The sequence below is a fragment of the Solanum lycopersicum genome, chromosome 12, assembly GCF_036512215.1.
Source record: "Solanum lycopersicum chromosome 12, SLM_r2.1".
NCBI classification, from domain to species: domain Eukaryota; kingdom Viridiplantae; phylum Streptophyta; class Magnoliopsida; order Solanales; family Solanaceae; genus Solanum; species Solanum lycopersicum.
The window spans coordinates 43,445,681-43,456,821 of NC_090811.1; the positions used below are offsets into that span (position 1 = coordinate 43,445,681).

The window sequence follows — 11,141 nt, forward strand, 5'->3', positions numbered from 1 at the left end:
ATCTAGCAAGTGATTTCATTAGTATGCTAGCATGTGTTAATGTTCTACCTTTGCTAGGTAAGAACACCTTTCATATTTGTAAGGCTCTGCAACACAAAATTCTAATTTTAGCACCCATGGTCTTACTTTTTATTAAGTCTATAATTTCCCTAAAGTAAAAGTGACAATGGAAGTAATTTAAGGACCTTAACAAGGACAAACTAAAAGTAGTTGCTTAGTGTAGTTGGGGGTATGGGACTTCATCTATGAATTGCACAAGTAACTCATGAGGTAACTCCTAGGGAGGTGTTCTAAGGCTTGTATCTATGTATATGTTCCTTATGCATGACTTTGTAGTAATTGTCTACTTATTGTGATGAAATGCATGGTATGAGTTCTAATGGATCAATGTGATGTTGTCTTATTCTTATATGAACTATGTTGGTCTTAATAAATACATAATGAAGGTCTTGTTGACATAAATGAAGTTGTCTTGATTTACTATGTTGATGTATGAATTGGATTCTAAGGCTTGTTGTCTCATGACAGGTTTAATAAGTATGTGTGTAATTACGGGGCTTCACATGTATATTGTCACTAGTAGATTTAGATTGGGATTGTGATAAGGTCTTATAAGGTTCTATGTGAAGTGATATTAGTATATGTGCAAAGTGTATAGAGTTCATTGTGATGTCTTTATGGTCTGTACTTGAAGGTATGTTCTGGTGTGCTATATTTCTATGATGATATGTTGTGGCTTATGTAGATTGTATCTATCACTTCCTTATTGACTTAAGGTGATGCATTGTACCATGTATCACTAGAGGGTTACTTGGTGGAATAAGGAATTAGGAAGGAAACGATTCCATGTAAAACGAGATAGTCATTGTAAAGAGGAAAATAACTTACTATAATGTGGCTCTAAAATTACTTAAATGCAATGTGTGATTTTTAATGATTGATGACCACTAAATATGCTTATATGAAGTAAGAAAATGATATTATGCTTATTGTATAAGGGTTTTATGATGATTTTATCAAGAAGGCATGAAGTATGATTTCAAGAAAATGTCCTTTTTTAAATGCATGTTTTTGTATGGTTGTCATACTTAGTGCATTCTTGTACTAACTTCATTCTTCTCTGCATTTTACACAAAGTGTAGGTTATGGATGCTTAAAATTATGTTTCTTTGATTGAGGATCTTGTATGTGTTTCCGAATCTCAAGCAAAAGGAATCCTTCAGATTAAAGGATGTCCTATGTCAATTTATGGTTAACTGTAAAGTGTTGTATTATTTTACTTATGTATTATTTTACTTATGTATTATGTTTTGACGGTCTTTGATACGCTCAAACTTAGTTCTCAAATAAAAAGTAAAGAGGGCGTATCAAGTAAAGAACCCAACTAATGAGGTTCTTTATTTCTAAAGGACCGTTCCACGAGGAAAATAGTTCAGACTTAACTTCAATCTATTATTACTATTATTTAGTCAGTTATTTCCTTAGAAAGCAAAGACAATAAAAGAGGGGTTTTTATTTCTAAAGGAATAAAAATAATTAGCTAATTCAATGTAGACAACTAAAAGATTCAAATGTTGGAGTTTCATCAATTAATAAATGTAACTAGGTTTAAGTGTTCTCCACAGGTTCCTAACATGATAATTCGAACTTTAAAAAATTCTTTCCTAGTATCTTGCATGCAAAGTGATAAGCTATGTATTTCTAAATCCTTGGTTCAGCATCTAGAAAATTTCACTCCGCACCTTGGTCCGGCTAAGTGTGTTTCTATACTAACTGTTACCTTTACCTCATAACAAGCATTATATTCAATATTTGACTAAGGTATTACCTCGTACCAATCAATACTAGCCTATTAGATAGTATACACTAAATTTTTGTTGATAATTCTTTTCGTCTTATCTACCTCCATTGTATGGTAAGTAGCATTAAGGTGAGTTCTAACATTGGCCATCCGTTAAAAAGACTTCTAAGCGAAAGAATTATCAATATATGCAAGACACTATTCAAGAATTGTTATTTTAGTTAGATTTTATCTTATTATTTACCCACTGTTCCCACAACCCTAGTTATGGAGTTTAGTTACCCATAGTCATAATCACAATATTCATATATATAATATAAGAATTCATGCACTTACTCACATGAGAAAGAATAAAATCCAGAAATTTATTTGATTAATCGACAAAATCACCAACAATCAACTCAATAGAAAAGTGTAACAATCCAAAGTGTAATAATCAAAATAATCTCTTCACAAAGAATCTAACATAAAAGTGTCTAATAACAAATAGTGTAACTATATGAGAGTCTAAATATATGAGAGTCTTACCCTAAAAACGAGGTTTTTACAACTATTTATAAAAAAACAAAAACCTAATAAAAGAAGGACTCTCATTGCTTGAAATCTGTCAAAACACGGCTCGATCGACGAACCTCGCGACGGGACGTCGTGGTTATGACGGACCGTAATGGACTCCGTCGTCCCATACTTTGCAAATTCTTCTGCTGATCTCTTCATTACCCTCGACGGCAGGTATGACGGACTGTTCCAAGCACGACGGTCCGTCAAGGGTCTCCATTCCATAACACTTGAACTCTTGGAATTTGGGTACTAGGGCTACTTCTCTGATCATCACGACGAACAATCAGGACAGACCGTCATGGCTACGACGGTCAATCATGAACTTCGTAACCCAAAATTGGTCAGACTTCCACATCTTCCTTCAGCAGCTTCACTAGGATGCCAACTACAGATCGTCACAGGCACGACGGACCGTCACAATCTCCGTAGGTGGTAACTTTTTTGCATTTCTTGCTCAAAAACTTCCGCATTCATCTTTAGACAGATTTCCTACAAATAAAGGAAAACTTACATAAAAATGAATATACAAAGGCTTTTGGACACACACTAAACTTAAGAAAAAAACATTAAAAATACCGTGAAACCACGATATATCAGTCGTGTCCCTAAAGTAATCATCTCATGTTGAGTCTAGGATGGCAAAAAGATACTAGAGTCTAAACATGTACTCATGATATTTTATATATATGAAGTGAAGTTTCTAGAATATGATGTGCTATGAAAAAGTTTTAAATTTTCCGCTAATTTTACCTATGACAATGCGATGAATGATAACTATGGGCTTGCATAAGACCTCCGAGAGGTCATGTTACTTCTCGGGGGGTGCTCCCCTGATTTGACAATAATTAGGTTAAAATCATCGGATTAACATCAATTCAATCAATTTATAATAATTCAAAATATTTTATGCATGAACCCATGGATAGATATCAAAATTGGATAAGTTCATCTTTGAAAGACTTTAGAAATCACTTTGAAGTTTTGCTCCTTGAATAAAAGAGATTCAAGTACGAAGTTTTTATACCTCAATTGATGATAGACCACGAATTTGATGAAAAATTAATGAGAATCACCAACCAATCATCAATCCATGCTCTATCTTGAGTTTTGACTGCAATGGAGTTTTAGAGAGTTTCTTAGAGAATTTGGGGTTTGATTTGGAAAAATCAATTTGTCTAGGTGTTTAAGACACATAAAACTATTTATAATACCCAAAATATCCCTAGGAAGCTGCATACACATTTATTTGGACGTGAGGTGAATTTTCCAATTCACCCCTTTACTTTATAGTGAGTTGTGTGCAGGTGCAGACTTAATCCACGCTTGTCTATCGATGGGGCGCAGGTCCACAAACGGATCATCCTTGCTGTCCGTCGATGGGATCAAAGACTGGTCTTTGGGAGCATAAACTCCCTAGGCTAAGTCCTAACCTACGCCTCCCACCAATAGGACGTCAGTCCACCTACTGGGCGTCGATGCCCTCTATATGTTAGGGTAGTCTGGACAGCCTTGGCCCAAAAGATGGGTCCTTCCTCAAGGACCCTTGGTTGGTCCTTTGAGACTCTACCTTGACGTTTCCAAACCAAAAGTGTTCATATACGAGTTTAGGACCTCTCACTTCAATGTCATCAATATCAATCACGTAAAACTCACACAGTAAGAAACACAAGGTCGGTTCAATGCAAACCTTTTGAACTGCATGGACGTTCTTGGACATTTGACATTCAAAGTTCATGAAAATTTAACCACGCCGTCCTAACCTCATTTTAACTCATATTAGGAAGTCAAATAATAAAGACACAAGCATTAGGATCTATTCCCTCCTAAGTCAATTTAGAGGTATTACACTTATACTAGCCCTTAGCATAATCATCATTGCACAAAGACATTCAATAATGCAGAACTTAATATTTTTTTAGAATGAATGTAAAAGTCTATCATATTATAAAATAGAATATCTAAATGTCATGTCAAAACCCATCTACTACAACATCGGGTCTCAAATAGGGAATATATACATCAGAATACAATAGTCTCATAGAAAAAATTACATGAGTAGTTTATTAAAGTAAAAGAAACATATTGGTATCATAGTGTCTTTGGATCTTGAGGACATACCAAAGTCTCGATCAATACTATCCAAACCTTCCTTCCTTTAAACGAGAATCTAATTGTAGGATCCTACACTTAGTAAAAACTTAAAATAATGGGTTACTATTAACCACATATACTAAGTATGTAAGACATGCAATTAAAATCAATTGAAACATGCATAAAAGGGACTTTTTGTTGAAAACATGCTATTGAAAGTTAAAACCCATGTGGAATACGCAGGGAGTATAAAACCAACCCCAAACAAATAATAAGATAAAGATATATTGAATGATCACAACTGATATTATACAATGCCATAATTCACATCTGACCTGTTTGATTTCATTTAACATTACATTACAAAGATACCACTCATAACCCTCTTTCAACATCATTTGTGCAATGTACATATGAAGTTTCATACCATCAACGAGTCATAAGTATAGTGACATACTTCATTAATCATTATACTAAGTGAAACCAACCTTACCATCATTCATAAATTTCCATACATAAAGAAATCACACAAGAACTCCTCTTAAGAACCACTTATGCAATGCATAGGTAAAATCTTATACCTTCACATACACTCAGTAGAATACTTCAAGAAGCCTTGTTCGAATAAGTACACTCATATTAATTTATTTCGTTTAGCCTTACGTATATTTTACCATAACAGACATAGTCCATGCGAGCTACATGAAATCTGGTGTCTACCTCCCACACCAAAAAATAAAGTTTCATACTTTCTAAGGTAGAGCATACATACGTTATAGCATCTAGGTGGATCCACTAGCTTATTGTCATGTGTGGGTACATAGTTATGGGTAAAGAGATTGCTACTAGAAACCCTAAATTACTACAGTAAAAGGTTTTCATCTCACGGGACAACATATATATTGTAAAACATGTACTTTCTAGTAGTAAAAGGAACCCATATGGGAGGCCAGACATGTTAAATGTAAAAGCCTCCATCACATTTGCATGTTCACTCGGTTCTAAGCACAAAATCCCCATTTAAATGTAAGATTTAGTCTTTACTTTAGAATTGATTCATAATCAATACCTTAGGGACTTAACTACTCATATATCATTTAACTCATGCTGCAAAGATGAGACTAACCTTTAATCTTAGTTCCAACATCATGTGAGAACATATCATTTATATCATAGTCAGGTAGTGTTAAGGAAAATTGCCTTCTAATCGACATAACAAAACTACTATAATCATCTTACAACATTCAGTTTCAAAAGATATCATTCTTGATCATAATTAGGGTATACGGAAGAGTAAATCATAATTCAACTTCAAAATAAATAATTAACTAAGAACCTCCACCATAAGTGGGTTAGCAATTAAACATAAAAAAACCCCATCACATTGGAAGACTTTACCATAACCTTCTAGGCCTCCGTCATGATTCAACCCTAGTTCATTGAATTTCATGCATCATATAGGACAAAATCATCATATGATAATGGGCTACAACATAACATACTATACTAGAATCACATCCTTCAATCATTAATATTTAACACAAGCTACGGTTTAGAATTGAGAAAGAAGGGAAAATTACGGGTTTTGTGGAGAATTCTTTAAAAACAATAAAAAAAACTACAGAAATTCATCTATAAATATTCGTATATAATCATAAATAATCAGTTTATATGAATGAAATTAACTTTAGATAGAAGACCCATGAATGGATTCAAAACCTAGATGATAGGGAACTTTAAAATTATGTTTTGAGAGGAAGTCTTAGGGAAAGATTGCCAAAAGTGGAAATCATCCATACCTTGAGAAATCCTTGAGAAAAATTGAAAAAGTCGTTGTATTGGAGTCCTACGTGTAACCTTGGTCTTCTTCTTTAATGGAGTCCTTAGTTGAGAGAGTTTTTAGAGTAAGTTGTGAGGGTTAAATCTTTAGGTTAGGGTCTTATATTTAGGTCTAGAAAAATAATTAAATAGCTAACCACCGATACTTACCCCTAATAAATTAACCATCTCAAAATGGGACCCCAAAAATAAAATGTAAAAAATCAAAACCTGGTGGAACTTATAGCCACCACCTAGGGAGCGTAGGTGGTGTTATATCCCGTACTACATAGGTGTTGTTTAATTCAGAGAGGGCGAATGAGGAGGTCTTTGCGGGGGAGACTAAGTCTCATCCCACGAGGCTAACCTATGGAGCATAGGTTGAGTGACTCCCCATCATTGACCTTTACAGATCATGCTGTCATTTGGCAGCTTTTTGGGCCAAGGGTTGGATCCTCCTAAAGGAACCCTAGGGTGGTTCTTGAGGAGTTGTACCTAGACGTCTCAACCCTAAACATATAATTTTACATATTTAAACAATTCTACAACTAGACACGTCATACCACACTTCAAAACCGCTTACAATAATTATGAACACACTTGTTCCATTTTACTAGATTCAGGACGTCATGGTTGTTTCTTGATGTCCAGGAACTAACACTTTCAAACTAAGTTAGTTACATTAAATTAGGTTTAGAAACACTACATAAACACTTGTTAATTTATTAAAAAATATGTAGGGCTCTAACTTAGGTCATTAGATTTTCGAGGTGTTACGATATCCCACTTGAGAAACTTTCATCCTCGAATGGCAGTTTAAATACTTTTAAGGAGTCAATGACTCAATACTAGCAGCCCAAAAACATGCAACATCAACACAAGGCACAACACATACGAGGAAAACTTCAATTCCACTTCAATACATAATCATAATAGCGCAAAACGCATAGGAGGGAACATCCACTCCATTCTCACAACATACTAATGCATCATAGGGTAATAGAATCATATCCATAACCCAACAAGCACAAAGCTCACTATTTCATACAATAGAAGGAGAAACTGCCTTCTACATTTTTCATGAGAATCGTCATAACATTAAAGAATCAATATGCCCTTCTTCATCAAGACAACATAAATCAATAAGCATGATTAATAAAATCTGTCATGAAGTCCACTATGCAATTATCATATCAACAAGACGTACCAAGCATTTTAATAAAGATATTGAACACAAATAAAGAAAAACTACAATCAATGAAAATTAAAACATGCAAAATCAAGTAACAATAACTCATGAAATATAAAATTTGAAACTTGTAAAAAAGAAATTGAAAGCGAGAGACAAACAGAAAAAGAAAAAATAGGAGAAAATAAAACAAATTACTTGAAATAAAGAGAATTTTTAGGGAGAAAGCGTTGATTTTGGATTCAAGAATCTGCATATGAGTAAAGAGGAAGAGGAAGAGAGTGTAGATATTGGATTACACTTGTTTTCAGCTGTACACATGGTAGTTTGCTTAGCATTCTTCAAGTGTTGGAACAAAATGTTTGGCCCATATATAAGGTACTATTTAAATTAATTTTTGGTACAAATAAAAAACAAAAAGTTGTGTTTCAAATTTACTGTCCAAATTAGATAACTTAAGGTACAATTTGTTGTAACTTTGTTCGTACATCTCAAAATCTCATTTATAAATATGAGATGATAGAACTAATTTGGATTTTTGAAAAAAAGGAGAAGAAATATTTAATTAAAAGAAATAATTGTCTTATCCAAAAAAAAATTATTGAGATAAAATATGTATAGAATATAAATTATTAAAAACAAAGAGGAATAGAGTTAGAAAAAATATCTCATTATATTAGTTACGTTGACTTGAAAGCTAAACCTGCAATGTTTCTTCTCTCCAATACGCCTACGAGATATGTAATCACTCTATTTGCCACATAATTTTTTGAAGGGTCAATACTATGGGATTGTAAAATTCATAAGGGGCAATTATGCTAATGTAATTCTAAGGAGTGGGATGAAAATAAATTGTAAAGTAATAAGAAATAAAATGTCTTAATTAATAAATTTAAACCCATAAAAGAATACTATATTATTAATGAATGTTCCTTATTGAAAACAAACGTATGGAAAATAATGAATACCGTGTTCATTGCGCTGATATGTGCTTAGAAATAGAGAATGAAATAACAAGAAATTAGAATTGTAGTAAGAGACTAGATAAAGTATATGCCTTTATTGCAATCCTTTAAGAGGGATTGCAATATATATAGAGAGAGAGAATTTTGTGGAGCAAGTGAAATGGGGAATAAGGCGAGATGGCCAAAATTATTTGTAATATCCCCATTTCATGTGCTCCTTTTGTCAGTGCTCATTTCATTTGTTGGTGGAGAGGAATTAATGAATCCATTACGATTGCCTTCGGAACATGATAATCAAGAAATATGTGCCTTAATTATAGACGGTGAGTATTGTTCATGTCCAGTTAAATGCTTTCGTCCTGATCCTATATGTGGCGTTGATGGTAAAACCTATTGGTGTGGTTGCGCTGATGCACGTTGTGCTGGTGTACGTGTTGCAAAACTAGGTTTTTGTGAGGTCGGGAATGGAGGGTCTGCACCCGTTTCAGGCCAAGTCCTTCTTTTACTTCATATTGTTTGGCTAATATTGCTTGGTATTTTTGGTTTGTTTGGCCTTCTTTGATCATATGTATATATGTATTTCTTTAGCCAGGAAACACAAAAACATTTTTCTTTCTCTTTAACTCATACACGTTAGATTTTAATTGTTTTTTGGACAATATCATTTGTACATCCAATTTTTTTTTCTCAACATTCCTTCTCTATCTGGGGAAAATTTCTTTAGCCAGGAAACAAATACAAACTAATTAGATATTTATGTTGTTATTTCATAATCCTTCCTTCCAGGGATTAATGAATGGATTGACTCTTGGAGTATAGCCTCTCTCGGGGTTAGCAATAGAGTGATAATAGAATCACTATATACTGTTCAGGTTAATTAGATAGTCGAGAAATAGCTAAAACTTAATATGAAAACTTTGGGAATCTTGTTTTGTTCCATGGCTGAAAAGAAATATGTTAAGCAATTCGAGAAGAAGTTTCATAAATAAATTTGATCTATACTTATTCAATTATGGTATTAGTGCTTGTTCTATTAAATTCTAAAGATATCATTTTTTGCATTTTATTCAACAATAGTTATACCAGAAGAAATTCCTCTATTTATGTGATCTGTATCATCATCTATATATCCCTTATTAATTTTCCTATCATATTTAGGTCTATGAATATATTGGGATATGTCTTGATTTATGCTCAGCTTGGAACACAATTGAGAACTCTCTCTCAAGGTGTAAACCACAAACGAATCCTCTGACATCGAATGAAGAATTTTTTGAGCGAAACATCCTTGAAGGATGCAAACTGAATTATACAAAGAAAGGTTTTATTCAGTGAAGAGTTCTCTAACTGGAGAGGTTTACACCGACAATGAATGAATGAAACAATGGAGACAAATTTGGTTTTATAAGAAAAAAAATAGCATTTGGCATAGTATCTATTGACTAAAGGCTTTACACCATTTTGATGTCTAAATAGTCTTTTAAGTATAAATTACCGATTTAGATTTTTGTTTTTTTATTAAATTATAATTTGAAAAATATTTAAAAACTAAAATGATATAGTCACATTTAAAGAATAGGTTTTCTAGTTACTTTAAAAAAAGTTTTTTTTTTTTAAAAAAAAATATGATTCTTTAAGGTTAGATTCTAATAAATAATCTATCAATTTTGAAAGAAAAAATTGGTAAAAATTTATTTTAGTCTACCGATTAAGTTTTCTCATATTTTGGTTAATCCCCAATATTTAGCTAATATTATTATATTGCATTTTTTATATATAAATTTATAAACAACTGAAAAAAATAGAAGGAAAAATCTAAAACTAAAATAGATCTCTCACAACCCCTCACGTGTTACTTAATTTTTTGTGAAAAAAAGAAAACAACAACAATCCTATTACCTTGAGTTGCATTTTTATTTTTCTAGAAAAACACCTAGGAGCGGAGACTGATCTAGGATTTAGAAATCGTAGTTCCATATAAGCCAATTAAGATAAGCGAATCGGTTCATTTAATTTTGGGTTATAATTCAAGTTATTTGCCTTTTTCGATTTTGATAAAACTAATTGAGTAAACGTGCATGTTTGTAGAATTTACTTTTAGTTAATCTAGGATTTGAGAGAACTAAAAAATTCAATTTTATTTTATTTTTGATTTAGAGGCCTTATTCCTAAAACTTTCCGGAAAAATAAAATTTTCCACATTAAAAAGTCAAATTTGTATAATCCATCTAATAGTGTTAAACTTAATATATTCATATTTCATTGTTTTTATGTATTGTTGCATATATATGTGTATACTAGAGAAAGAATCAAATATTTATTTCAACTCAACCTTTTTACTTATCAAGAATGTGAAGATAGTAAGAACCTTAAAAATACACGATCTTCAACATAATTATATTCATCATTTTTTTAAAAACTCATGTCTTTTTTTAAAAAAAAGTAATTTAATTACATTCATAGTAATAATTATGTGACTTTCATAATACTATAGTCATTAATTAATAAAGAATACACACATAACACTCGTACCATGACATCAATAATTAGTGAAAGAGAAAATTAAAAAAAATTAAGAGCTAATTGAAGAAGAAAAGTTGAGAAGCATGTTCATACAAGACTCATCCAAAAAAAAAACTATTGTTGGCAATGAGAACCCACGTTGCTGATGTGGATATTTTTTTCTTCTGGCAATGGCACCCATTTCCACATTATT

The 11,141-nt window shown here is 32.3% G+C and overlaps 1 long non-coding RNA gene across 1 annotated transcript; it reads left to right on the forward strand.

Moving 5' to 3' along the window:
- The first annotated feature begins 8,517 nt into the window (after nt 1-8,517).
- On the forward strand, nt 8,518-9,859 carry LOC109119118 (uncharacterized). The gene is made up of 2 exons (XR_002026333.3): nt 8,518-8,748; nt 9,584-9,859. It is a non-coding gene; the product is annotated as an uncharacterized lncRNA (long non-coding RNA).
- Nucleotides 9,860-11,141: the final 1,282 nt, after the last annotated feature.